Source organism: Pteropus vampyrus, unplaced genomic scaffold, assembly GCF_000151845.1.
Source record: "Pteropus vampyrus isolate Shadow unplaced genomic scaffold, Pvam_2.0 Scaffold75, whole genome shotgun sequence".
NCBI classification, from domain to species: Eukaryota; Metazoa; Chordata; class Mammalia; order Chiroptera; family Pteropodidae; genus Pteropus; species Pteropus vampyrus.
This window is the reverse complement of record NW_011888856.1, coordinates 866,553-878,143: the sequence shown is the minus strand read 5'-3', so window position 1 is coordinate 878,143 and position 11,591 is coordinate 866,553. Positions and strand designations below refer to the sequence as shown.

General features: G+C 42.7%; 1 protein-coding gene across 1 annotated transcript in view; it reads left to right on the top strand.

Moving 5' to 3' along the window:
• The window catches only part of PDE1C (phosphodiesterase 1C), a 249,684-nt gene that overhangs the window by 34,692 nt on the left and 203,401 nt on the right, over window positions 1–11,591 (top strand). The gene's annotated exons all lie outside the window — the stretch shown is intronic.

The following is an 11,591-nucleotide window of genomic DNA, read 5'->3' as shown; positions in this document are numbered from 1 at the left end:
TACGTGATGTTCGAGCACTGCAAAATATGAACAGAAATAAAGAGCTAGATGTGGTTTCTACCTTCAAGGAGCTAGTGGCATGATGGGAGAGAGATAGGGACCCAGGTGGGTAATTTCAATGTGGGTGTTTTGATGGAAGCATAGAGGAGGGATATTCTGCTTAGTATGGGGTTCAGAAAAGACTTGCTGGAGATGACAGCTGAGCTGAGACTTAAGGATGAATAAGACAAAATAGCCAGATGTGGAAAGGTTGGTATGGGTATTTATTTAGAGGAAATAACATGAGCGGATAGTTAATTTTTATCACTGCTTTTGTTATCTGCATGCCATTTCTGCTCTGGCTTGAGTGAGATTTGCTATGCAGGGATAAGGCGGGATCACTGTGCCGTGGGTATCCCCGTGGGTGAACCTTAGCTAGCTACTGCTTGGAGAAGTAGATAATCATTCCTCTAAGGGCTGCAAGCAAAGGAAAGAGGACAATTAATAAGGATGGTTCCCTCTTTGAGAGAGTGCAGTGTGGCCACCTGAACACTTTGGACCACTTGTGTGTCAGAACAGCTCAATCCAAAGAGCCCAGGAATCACTTCAAGATGGAAAGTTCTCCTACATCTTTCATAAGGGAGTAGAGATTAAAGACAACGGTGAGAAGGATTCCCTCTTCCTCTATTTTCTCAAAGAGTTTTTGTAAGGCTGTTATTATATGTGTGATAGAATTCATCAGTGAAACTATCTGGGCATGGGTTTCTTGTGGGAAGATGTTATTCAGAGAGTTCTAAAATGACATGAGAATCACTAGGAAGGTCCGTTAATTACAGTTGACTCTTAATGCAGGGGTTAGGGACATTGACCTTCACACAGTCACAAATACACATATAACTTTGACTCTCCCAACTTAACTACTAATAGCCCAGTGTTGACCGGAAGCTTACTGAAAGCATAAATAGTTGATTAACACATATTTTGTCTGTTATTTATATTATATACCATAGTCTTATAATAAAATAAGCTAACAAATAAAAATGTTATTAAGAAAATCAAAAGGAAGAGAAAATACAATTAGAATACTGATCGAAAAAAATCCACATATCAGTGGACCTCTGCAGTTCAAACCCATGTTGTTCAATGGTCGACTTGCTGAATCTGCCCCCCAAATTCTGATTCTGTAGTTCTGGGGTGGGGCCTGATGATTTGCAATTCAAAAAGTTCCCAGATGTTGCTGATGCTGCTAGTCCGGGGAACCACACTTGGATAACCACTGTCTTTAATAGGTATAGGGCTGTTCCGACTTTCTATTTCTTCTTGTGTCATTCTTGGTAAGTTGCGTTTATCAAATTTGTTCATTTCATCTATGTTGTGATATTTATTGGTATAATGTCACTTACCGTCTTTTTACCGTCTGCAAGATCTGTAGTAATATCCCTTGGTTCATTCTTGATATCAGTAATTTGTGCTTCCTCCCATTATTTATTTCTTGATTAGGCTTGATACTTGTTTATAACTTTTATTAATGTTTTTTAAAAAACTAACGTTTGTCTTTAATTTTTTATTGTCTGTTTTATATTTCGTTGTGTTCTGATTTTATTTTTTAAATTTTTTAATTTTTTCCTTCCTTTTGGTTACTTGGGGTTTGATTTTCTTAGAGCATTAATTTTAAACCTCTTATCTTTTCTAATACATGCACCTAAGTGCTCAGGTTGCTCTAAGCACTGTTCCTCCTTTGTATCTCCCGGTGCCTCATCCGTACTGGCAGTGTCACATTTGTCAGCGCTTAACTCTTGTTTGTCTCCCCAACCTTTTCATAAGCAACTTCATGGGAAATATCCTCTTACTCATTGTTTTTTTCCCAAGTAAAACCGCTGGATGAGTGTGTTGGGGAAGGTGAATGAGTGAATGTGGCTGACCTGGTGGCTTAGATACTTCCTTCTTTGTCCTTATTTCTTGTGTATGTGGTTCTCAGAAAAGGAACACCATTTGCAGGAAGAAAAGTCATTTCGGATGCAAACTATATGGCGGTAGAGAAGTCCCTGTTTTGAAAAACTATTATAGTAAGTGGAAGCGAGTCCTGCCTGGCATGCAGAGGACATCGCTCCGCTGCCTAAGTGAGAATTTTCTTTGAGCTGCCCCCTCTCTGGCACATCCTTAGGAGGCCGGGCTGCCCTTTGTGCTCATTCCCAAATGGGGTCAAGATGAAATTTCTCTCTCTTCAAGTCAGATTTCACAACTGACCAGGTGCCTTACGGCCGAAACACGGGGTTGCTTTTCTCATCTCCTCAGCAGCAGCTGGCGTCAGACTCTGTCAGAGGCAAGAACTGCCCTCTGCTTGCACACCCCAGATGCTAGGACAGATGTACTGCACAGACAGTGGATTCGTCCTGCCGGAATTTCGAGCTTCTGGGCCTTTAGATGAAAACTCTCGAATGTATGGATTTTTTTGGTGTTTGATAACTCATTTAAAGAGAAAAGGATTAGATGTTCATTCCTTCAGGAGAAATAAGAATTTCTGCGGGGGGCCATCATTATACAAATCGTCTATAATAAATACTTATAACAAAATATCATTTCTTTATTCTTGTACTTTTGAATCTGTACCAGTGCTGTAGATCTCAAAACAAACAAACAAACAAACAAATAAACAAGCAAACAAGCTAGGCTGAGGAGAAAATTAAACTTTGCTTTGAAATAATAACGAGTGATGATAAAAATAATAATAATGCGTGATAACACATGACAGTCAGCATGTTCCTGGCCCTGAACTAAGTGCTTTCCATATCGATCTCATTTAATTTTTACTATACCCTCTGAAGTAGGTTTTATTATTGTGCTTATTTTATGGGTGAGAAAATGTAGGGTTTGGTTTTACTTGAGATCTGTTTGGCTCTTGACCCTCAAGCCCTTACACTCCTTTGTTGTCCTGTCTCTCTGTTGGACTTTGGGACACTGAGATCTGGTGATCAAAGTGGGTTATGACTTGGTGTTTGCATTAGATTCATCTTCAGTGTTGATTATGATTGTTCTGATGTGAGTTTTGGACATCTGCTTAACTCCTCAGTTTAGTTTTTCTGTGCATTTAAAGCCGAGCTTGACGGGGGGCTACTGTGAACATACCTGAGGGAGAGAGAGAATGAGAACTTGGGTGAAAACTGTGCCAGGCAAAAGGATCGAACTGCTCAGCCCCTTCCGTCCCCACTAAGGGGATGCCACACGCCAGATTGGCATCTCTGTGCAAGACACAAATCTGTGCTGGCACGAATCAGCTTTTCTTTCTTTTTGTGAGATTTGCGATGAGATGTGGCTTCTGATTGAGCCATAATTGGGAAGGGGGGTGAAAGGGGGAGGGGACTATCTACAAGCTCCAGTCCCATCTGTCAGGCCACAAGAGGACTTGATTTCTTTCTCTTTTTGCTTTAGGAGCTCATGGGGGAAACCGGTTTTTCCAGTTCCCTTCCCATGATTCCCTTCCCTTCTCTTTCCGGCCAATTTCTAGGTGCTATAAAGCTGTAAGTGGCTTTCTTGCTTACTGTGACCCACAGTAAGAGACACATTTTATACCGTGCAGGACTCAGCTTGTATTCTTTCTCTCTCTCTCTCTCTCTCTCTCTCTCTCTCTCTCTCTCTCTCACACACACACACACACACTATAAAATGAAAGTTTTATCTTACCATCGGTGATTAAATCTGATATTTTAAATTCTATTCTATTCTATTAACGTAAAAAATGTTGTTTGTGACCCAGTAATCTAATTTTATTATCTACCAATGGGTGACAACCTGTATGTTGAAAATTACTAAATAAACCGTATCCTCTGTGATGAATTTGAATGTCCAGGTCTAGCCTAAATGCGTGAATACATCCAGGTGCCATATTTCTTTTCCCAGGGCTAACTCCATATCCTTCTAGGAGTCTTTGGGTTTTCCTTCAACGAGAATTAGAAGCAAGTCACTTAACAGCCCTCTCAGGTCTGCGGATGAAGCCCAAAGAAATGGCCCCCGGGGAAGAGAACCTGGTAAAGTTTCATGGCGAGGGCCCAGGGCCCTTGGCCTTCGCCTACCTACATGGTCCAAAGTGAAAACAAGGTACCAGGAGCCGACTGTGGCTTGGGACTCACTTCTTGTGATTCTTTAGAAAGTCCTCGAGAATCTACATTCTTTATGACTTCATGGTTGATAACAGCAATAATGGAAACAGGTTTTTGTTGTTTTGTTTTTTTCCTTTGCCAAAGTAGTGACTGGAGGTCCATTTATCCCTTGAGTCACAAAGGGAATTGGGCTTTTCGGAGGCGCAGGGCTGCGTGAAATCTCCCGCATGCGTTCTTCACCCCTGCCTTCCAGACTGTAAGTTCGTTAGCACCACCGAAGGAATCCCAGGGTGAGGAGGAGGAAGCTGTGATTTACTATGTTTCACGGCTGGCTTCTGACTTTTCTTTACACCTATTCATCTGAGGGTGAGTCACAGAGACAACAAATTCACCACAGAGCATCACACATCTTGGGACAGCTTTGGGAACTGACATTTGGTTTCCCTGGATGCCAGTGAGAACGTCTGGCCCTCCGCTCTTGCCGCTCCTTGCCTGCGCATTCGGCTCTCGGTTGCCGCTCCCTGCCTGCGGATTCAGCCCTCGGTTCCCCGCGGGAAGGCCGGAGCGCTGTCAGTCAGGCTTCGCTGCTGCCACATTATTCTCAGGAAACTTTACAAACAGGACTTTTCGAACTTTGGTGTGATCGCCAGGGGATGTGGTTAAAATGCAAATTCTGATCCAGTAGGTCTGGGCCGGGGCCTGGGACTCTGCATTTTTAACGGGTGATGCTGATGCCCCCGGTTTGTGACCCTTCTTTGAATAGTGAGGCTCCACAGGTTGGTGTGTGGGTGGCTGAGAGGTGTGTGTGTTTATTATTAGTTTTATAATAACCAGTAAGTGGCTATGGGGTGGGAGATGTTAACCTAGATTCGAAAATGATGATTCTTCATTTTAGGTAGAGTTGATTTGTACCCTCCAGTCTGATCACTTTGCTTTATGCATTCATCCTGTATGTTTACATGTGCCTTTCAGGATTAAAGGTCTTGTTTTTTTTGTGTTTTTTTGTTTTTTTTTGTTTTTTTTTTTTGTCAGCAGCTGTCTCACACACCGTCAGTGGTGAAGGGATTTACTGTGAACTTGATTCTTGCCTTGGAGTTGTGAGGAGCAGGGTATGCCCAGGTGGCAGAGAGAAGGGAAAACACCCAGGTTGTGAGAAGTTCTTGATAGTGACACTTTTAACCAGAGAAAGGCAGCCTGGGCTTGTCGTGAAGTCGCTGCTGATGTGGGACACAGCTGACAGTCAAGTGACCGCAAGTAGCTTTTTTTCCTCTTGTGCCGTGGGATATTTACTCCTCCTCTAAAACAAAAACGAAAGCAGAAACGCAGACGAGGACGAGCCCTCGTTGCAGCCTCCTCTCTCCAGGACAGCACGTGGCTTTTGTAGCTCGTTGTGGCATCCTGGATTTCTGAAACACGTGACGATCACGCAACACACCACTACGAGCGGTTTAAGAGGAGGCGTATCTGCTCTTTTGATCCTGTTGTAGTTTTGGCCCTAGAAGGAATCTTAGCTGTCATCTCATTCAGCGTCAGGCGAAGCAACGAGCTCCTGTGCTGGGGGGCCGTGCCTGAAGTCAGGCAGCCTTGGGTCTAGTTTCTTTATTCATGTCACCAGCTCTGGTTGCTTCTCCACCAAGCAGTGCTGCTCCTGGAGGACAACCCTGTGGCCTCCGCCGTGTGCTGCCCTCTGACAGTGTCTGGATACAGTATCTTTGCCCTGCCTGCTTCCACTCCCAACGCCCCTGTCTGTGTACTTGCCTTTGGACCCTGTGGTTTGTGGGCCTCCTCCTGTCCTTCACGCCTCACATCCACCCCGTGCCCTTGCCTCTGTTTCCTGCATCTTGCCAACTCCGTTGATTCTACGTATTCATCAAGGCCCTGGTCAGATTCAGCTTCTTCCTTGAATCCAAGATCAGTAGGCTGGGTGTCAGGAGCCCTGAGTTCTCGTCCTTACCTAAAATAAGCTGCACGACATGGATAAGATCTTTACACCTTTGTGCCTCAGTTTTCCCATATGACAAAGGAACTTGCCCTTGACATTTGTATCATTCCATGATATTCCAATTCCACACTAATCTCTCCTTTCCCAGAGTGGTTGCTCTTGAGACACCGTGGAGAAGGTGTCAGCTGGACGCGAGTTTAGATTTCCGGCTCTGCTATTAATCAATATGTGGCTTTAAACAAATTATTGAATCTCTCTGGCCTCCATTTTCTCATTAGTGAACGATAAGGTGGTTAGGGTTCAGTGCGCAGTAAAATTATCTAACACATATTAAGCGCTATTGGGATAACTTTCAGAAAAAGGTTAAGATATAAAATGAATATGTGTTCAAGATTTTATTTCACTCATTATTAATCAGAGAACTGGTACAATGTTGCAACCAGTTCAAATGTCAATCCAAAAAATAGATAGTTTATAGATTAGGAATTTACGAACGGGGAACAGCCCATTTTCCACAGTGGGGCAGAGAAGTCAACTGACTCTCTTCCAGACAGAATGTATTGGCTTGTCTTCAGACAGGAATTATTTTGTGTTATTATCAGTTGTCTGTAATTTATAGAGCTGTAAAACAGCTGAAAGGCTATGTAGAGCCTGTCTCTTGTAAAGAGGACAGAAGGGAAAGAAAGTCAAAACACTTGGTCACGTTTAAAGCTTTTGCTTGATTGCGGTGTACAGCACCACTCTCATTTCTATGGGCAAAACGAATCTCCTGGCCAAGTCCAACATCAATGGGATGGAGGAGTTTAGTCCTCCTGTGAGGGAGTTGGGGTCCATATTAACAGATGTTAACGATATCTACTACATGTGTTTTATAAATTTACATGTGTTTTATAAATTCTTAATCAGATTTATAATAAATTCTTAGGTTTATTATAAAGTCAACAAAAGAAGGAGACTTGCAGTCCTGTACCAGGCTCATCATTAGTTTATTTCTTTGTTTTATTTTTATTTCAGTGTCAAAGATTCTGATTAATGCACAGTTAAGTAGAAGCGTGCTGTCGTATCCAGTTTTCCATGAGAAGACTTGCAGAGATCTGATCTTTTTGAAAATAAGCAGTTCATAGGCACTGCTTCTCCGTCTTCAGGATGTTACATCCACATGTTCAAATATAGACAGGGACCTGGTGGGAGAAGCTTTATTCTTAGGTCAGTGCAAACGTAGGTGTGGGGGTTCTAGTATATTAAATTTTGATTTGGGAGTGTGCGTTGTTGTTTAAAAACTTTTTTTTCTATTCAAATAAAATATGAATATATTCTCTCTATAAAAAAATATCACCGACAAGGCTAAAGTGTCCAGTCCCCTTTAATTTCCCTCCATCCCCTCAACCATCCTTGTTCTAGGTTCTTCCTGAGATGTTATAACTGTCATCAGTGTGGGGCGTGTGTACTTTTATCATACGTATTTGTCTGCCAGTTCCTTTTTCGCTTCGTCATATCTTGGAGATTTTTTTTTTTTTTTATGCCAGCTCGTAAAAATTTACTTCTTTAAAAAAATTCATAATTTTGGCTAAATTGGACATAATTGGGCTGTTCTCCTAATGACAAGCATTTAGGTTGTTTTCAGTTATTTGCTGTGATAAGTTCTGCTCCAGTAAAAATAAGGAAGGCCGTTACTGTGCCGACTAAGGAGAGTCTTTAAAATGCACAAATGCAGTGGCTATACCCTGCAGTGCTACCTGGGGCCTGCAAAAAAACAGTGGAGGCAGGTGTAGTGGGGGGTAGGAGGACAGGCAAGAGGAGGTGGAGGACAGACTTGGGGTGGGGGGTAGGGTCAGATATTACAGCATGTCATAGAAATATTCCCAAAGAATCAAGACTTTAAGAGAAGAATTTTCACATTTAATGACTTCCACTCAAACAGGTAATGTGACCTAGGTTTTAAAAATTGTGTAAACGTTACGAAATGGATTTTCAAAGCAATGAACATTGATTACATGCACCAATACACTTTTTTCGCAGGCTTCAGGTAGCATTGCATACATTATCTCTTGGTTTATTCTGCTTCTTTCAAATCTGTAGATTATTGTTAGAACCATGTACAATGTCCCTTTGAGTCACAAAGATAAACTTGAGAGGAGAAACTCTTTGCTCTTCCAACAACATGGGAAGGATATAAACTGGAGAGAAAATAATAATAATAAACTGAAGTTGAGCTTGTTTTCACGTTAGCGTAGATCTTAACCTTTATTTACGGTTTGAATAGATTGAAGTGGTGAGTCAAGCACTCTGCTCGCTTACTCTGGTGAATTTCTGGGAGTAAGAATAATGAAATGCCTGAGGAATTTAATGATGAATACATAAATATATGAGAGGGGAACCCTTTAGATTTGCACTGAAATCTGTGTGGCTAGTGAGCCCTTGAAATTCAGCTACTCCTGCCCCATGTGAAATGGCAAGCATTGGGATACACTGAGTTAAATCAAATATACCATTACTATTAATTTCACCAGTTTATTTTTTTTCAATGTAGCTACTAGAAAATTTAAAGTGCCATATGTGACTCGTGGAATCTTTCTATTCGACAGCAGCGCTCGAGCTGTTAGCGGGGAGGGAGGCCGGTCCCGAGCCAGGATGGCCTCGTTGAAGGCAGACTTAAGTTCTGAGCCCACCTCTAGCCCCTAAAGGTGATTCAGTCTGAATCCCGAGACTTGCCTGTGCTTTTTCTGATTGTTCTTTCAATATTTAATATGGATTTCAATGTAAGACTTATTAGACTTTCATTGCTCTGAAAACGTGACGAATTTGAAGAAATGGTAATCACTACATTAGCCTAACAGATAAAAAACATTTTTCTCTTCTTTGCTTTTCCCTCTCTCTCTCTGTCCCTCCTTCCCTCCCTCCTTCTCTCTCTCCTTCCCTCCCTCCCTTTCTTTCTTTCTTTCTTTCTCTTTTTCAGTTTTTCTGAGGTAGTTTGTAATGTAGCCCATGGCTCATCTTGATAGAGGATCAGGGTTGTAATTTTTAATCACTAAAAATTTCTTCCTTTAGCTAATTTCCCTTTTCTGATGGGTTTCTTTGCCTTTGCAAAGAAAATCCAAGCAGTTGCATTCGTTTGTGTGGTATATTTGGAGCCTTCTACTTTCCCCAGTTGGTACAACAGCATTCCTTTCTAATACTGTCACTTGATATCTACACACACACACACACACACACACACACACACGCACACACACACATGCACGAATATACTATACTCCACTAATTTTCACATTTCAATATTTTGGGTTTGGCGTTTGTCAATATTTGAGGCTTTCTTTCTTTCTTTCTTTCTTTCTTTCTTTCTTTCTTTCTTTCTTTCTTTCTTTCTTTCTTTCTTTCTTTCTTTCTTTTTTAATTAATAAGCTTTATTTTTTAGAGCAGTTGTAAGTTCACAGCAAAACTGAGTGGAAGGTACAGGTGGTTCCCATATAACCCTGCTCCCACACACATACAGCTTCCCTCACTATCAACATCTTGAACCAGAGGGCACATTTGTTACATCGAAGAACCTGCATTGACACATCAGTATCACCCAAAGTCTATAGTTTACAGTAAGGTTCATTCTTGGCATCGTACTTTCTATAGGTTTGGACAAATGTGTCGTTACAAATATCTATCAGTGTGGTATCATACAGAGCAATTTTACTGCCCCCCAAATCCTCTGTGTCCCATCTATTCGTCCCTTTCTTCCTCAGCTTCTGACCTTATGACTTTTTCAGAATGGCTTATAGTTGGAACCATTCGATATGTAGCCTTTTCAGATAGGCTTTTTTCACTTAGTAGTATGCATTTCAGTTTTCTTCGGGTCTCTTAATGGCTTGATAGCTCATTCTTTTTAGCACCGTTTCATCTTCTGCATGTACCACAGTTCACTCATCCATTCACCTACCGAAGGACATGTTGTTGCTTTTAAGTTTGGCAGTTGTGAATAAAGCTGCTGTATGCGTCTTTGTGCGGGGTTTCGCATGGACATAAGTTTTCAATTCGTCTGGGTAAATACCAGGAACTGCGATTGCTGGATCACATGGTAAGAGTATGTTTCGTTTTGTAAGAAACCTCCAAACTGGCTCCCAATGCGGCTGCACCATGTTGCATTCCCACCAGCAACAAATGAGACTTCCCGTGGCTCCATGTCCTCACCAGCGTTTGGTGTCGTCAGTGTTCTGGATCTTGTCCATTCTAATAAGCGTGATTGCTTTAATACAACCAGATCAGTGAGTGGCTCAGCTAGAATTCTCTGGTACAGCAGAATGCCATTCTTTGGGGTCTGAAGTGTGTCCTTGATGTGCTTGGGTAGACAGCAAGTCCTTTCTGAGGCGACTATTGAAGGCTAAGGGAAGATGGTAGGGCAGGAGATGGGACACCAACATTTCATCCCAAACTGCAAACTGTGGCCGGCTGTGCTGTGTGGGTGAACATAAGTACAGGCTGTGGACTTGGCAAAGGAAAGTGTGGGATTGCCGAGTCTAAGCTGGAGGCCACTTTCGTTCCACTTGGTTCTGGATTCATTCTAACTCTGGCTTCTGAATCGTACTGGGGGAGGGCATGCGCACGCGCGCGTGTGTGTGAGTGTGTGTAATATTGGTTACCTCGACATGCAGCTTTTGTTTTCTGAGAGCAGCTTGTATACCCAGCTGTCAGATGGAGGGGCCTCATTAACAGAGCAAATTCCCGGGAAGGTATTACAAGGAAACAGAAGCTGCTAGGTAGGTGTTCTGATTCTCCTTATGATCGAGAGGAGAATGCGGTCCCTCGTGGGCAGAGCAGTGGAGCGGGGCCCTGTATCCGGGCCGTGTGACCTTTGGCTGTAAGTACGAATTGGGAATTGCGTCCATAACATAACATTTATGGGCACGCTAATCTGAGTCAGCCAATAATTGACCTTAACCATCCTCCTTCTGTTGTAGTTAGCTTCCCCCCATGATGAACCTACCGCATTTCTGACGCTGTTAGGACTGGCTCATCTGGAGCTGCTGTTTCGACTCTCCCTGGCACTGTCCACTCCTGCCGGGCTCTTCTGGCTGTCTGCCCTGTCTTGGAAACCTTGCTGGGAGTAGCTCTTGTTCTGAGTGGTAGCAGGCAGCTGTTTCAGTGATGTCTTCAAGTCGTGAATACATACAGGCTCCTAATTACCATCTTGATGCCCTGTTGCCCATTGGTTTCTGCTGACTCTCCCACCCCCACTTCCTCCCCACCCCCACCTGGACCTTGGCTTTGGGTTTCAGGCTGTCCTTGTGCCTGACCTCTCTCTTCTACTGTCTTTTTGTGTCTGGCATGCAAATTTATATAAATAAATAGGCATATTTAGAGAGAGGAAAGTGTTTTCTGAAAAGATGGTAACTCTATATGAAGATGACTCTTAGGGTACTGCCCATTTTCTGCCATCTGTTTTGACCCTTGAGGTCAGCGAGGATATTTGCCTCTGTCAACTGGTTCTGGGACCACTTCTGGCTTCGCTGGTCCTTGGCCTCCTTGATTGCTCTCTTTGAAAACTCCTGGACGGATTCTCTCATTGGGCTGGTACTTGAAGACAT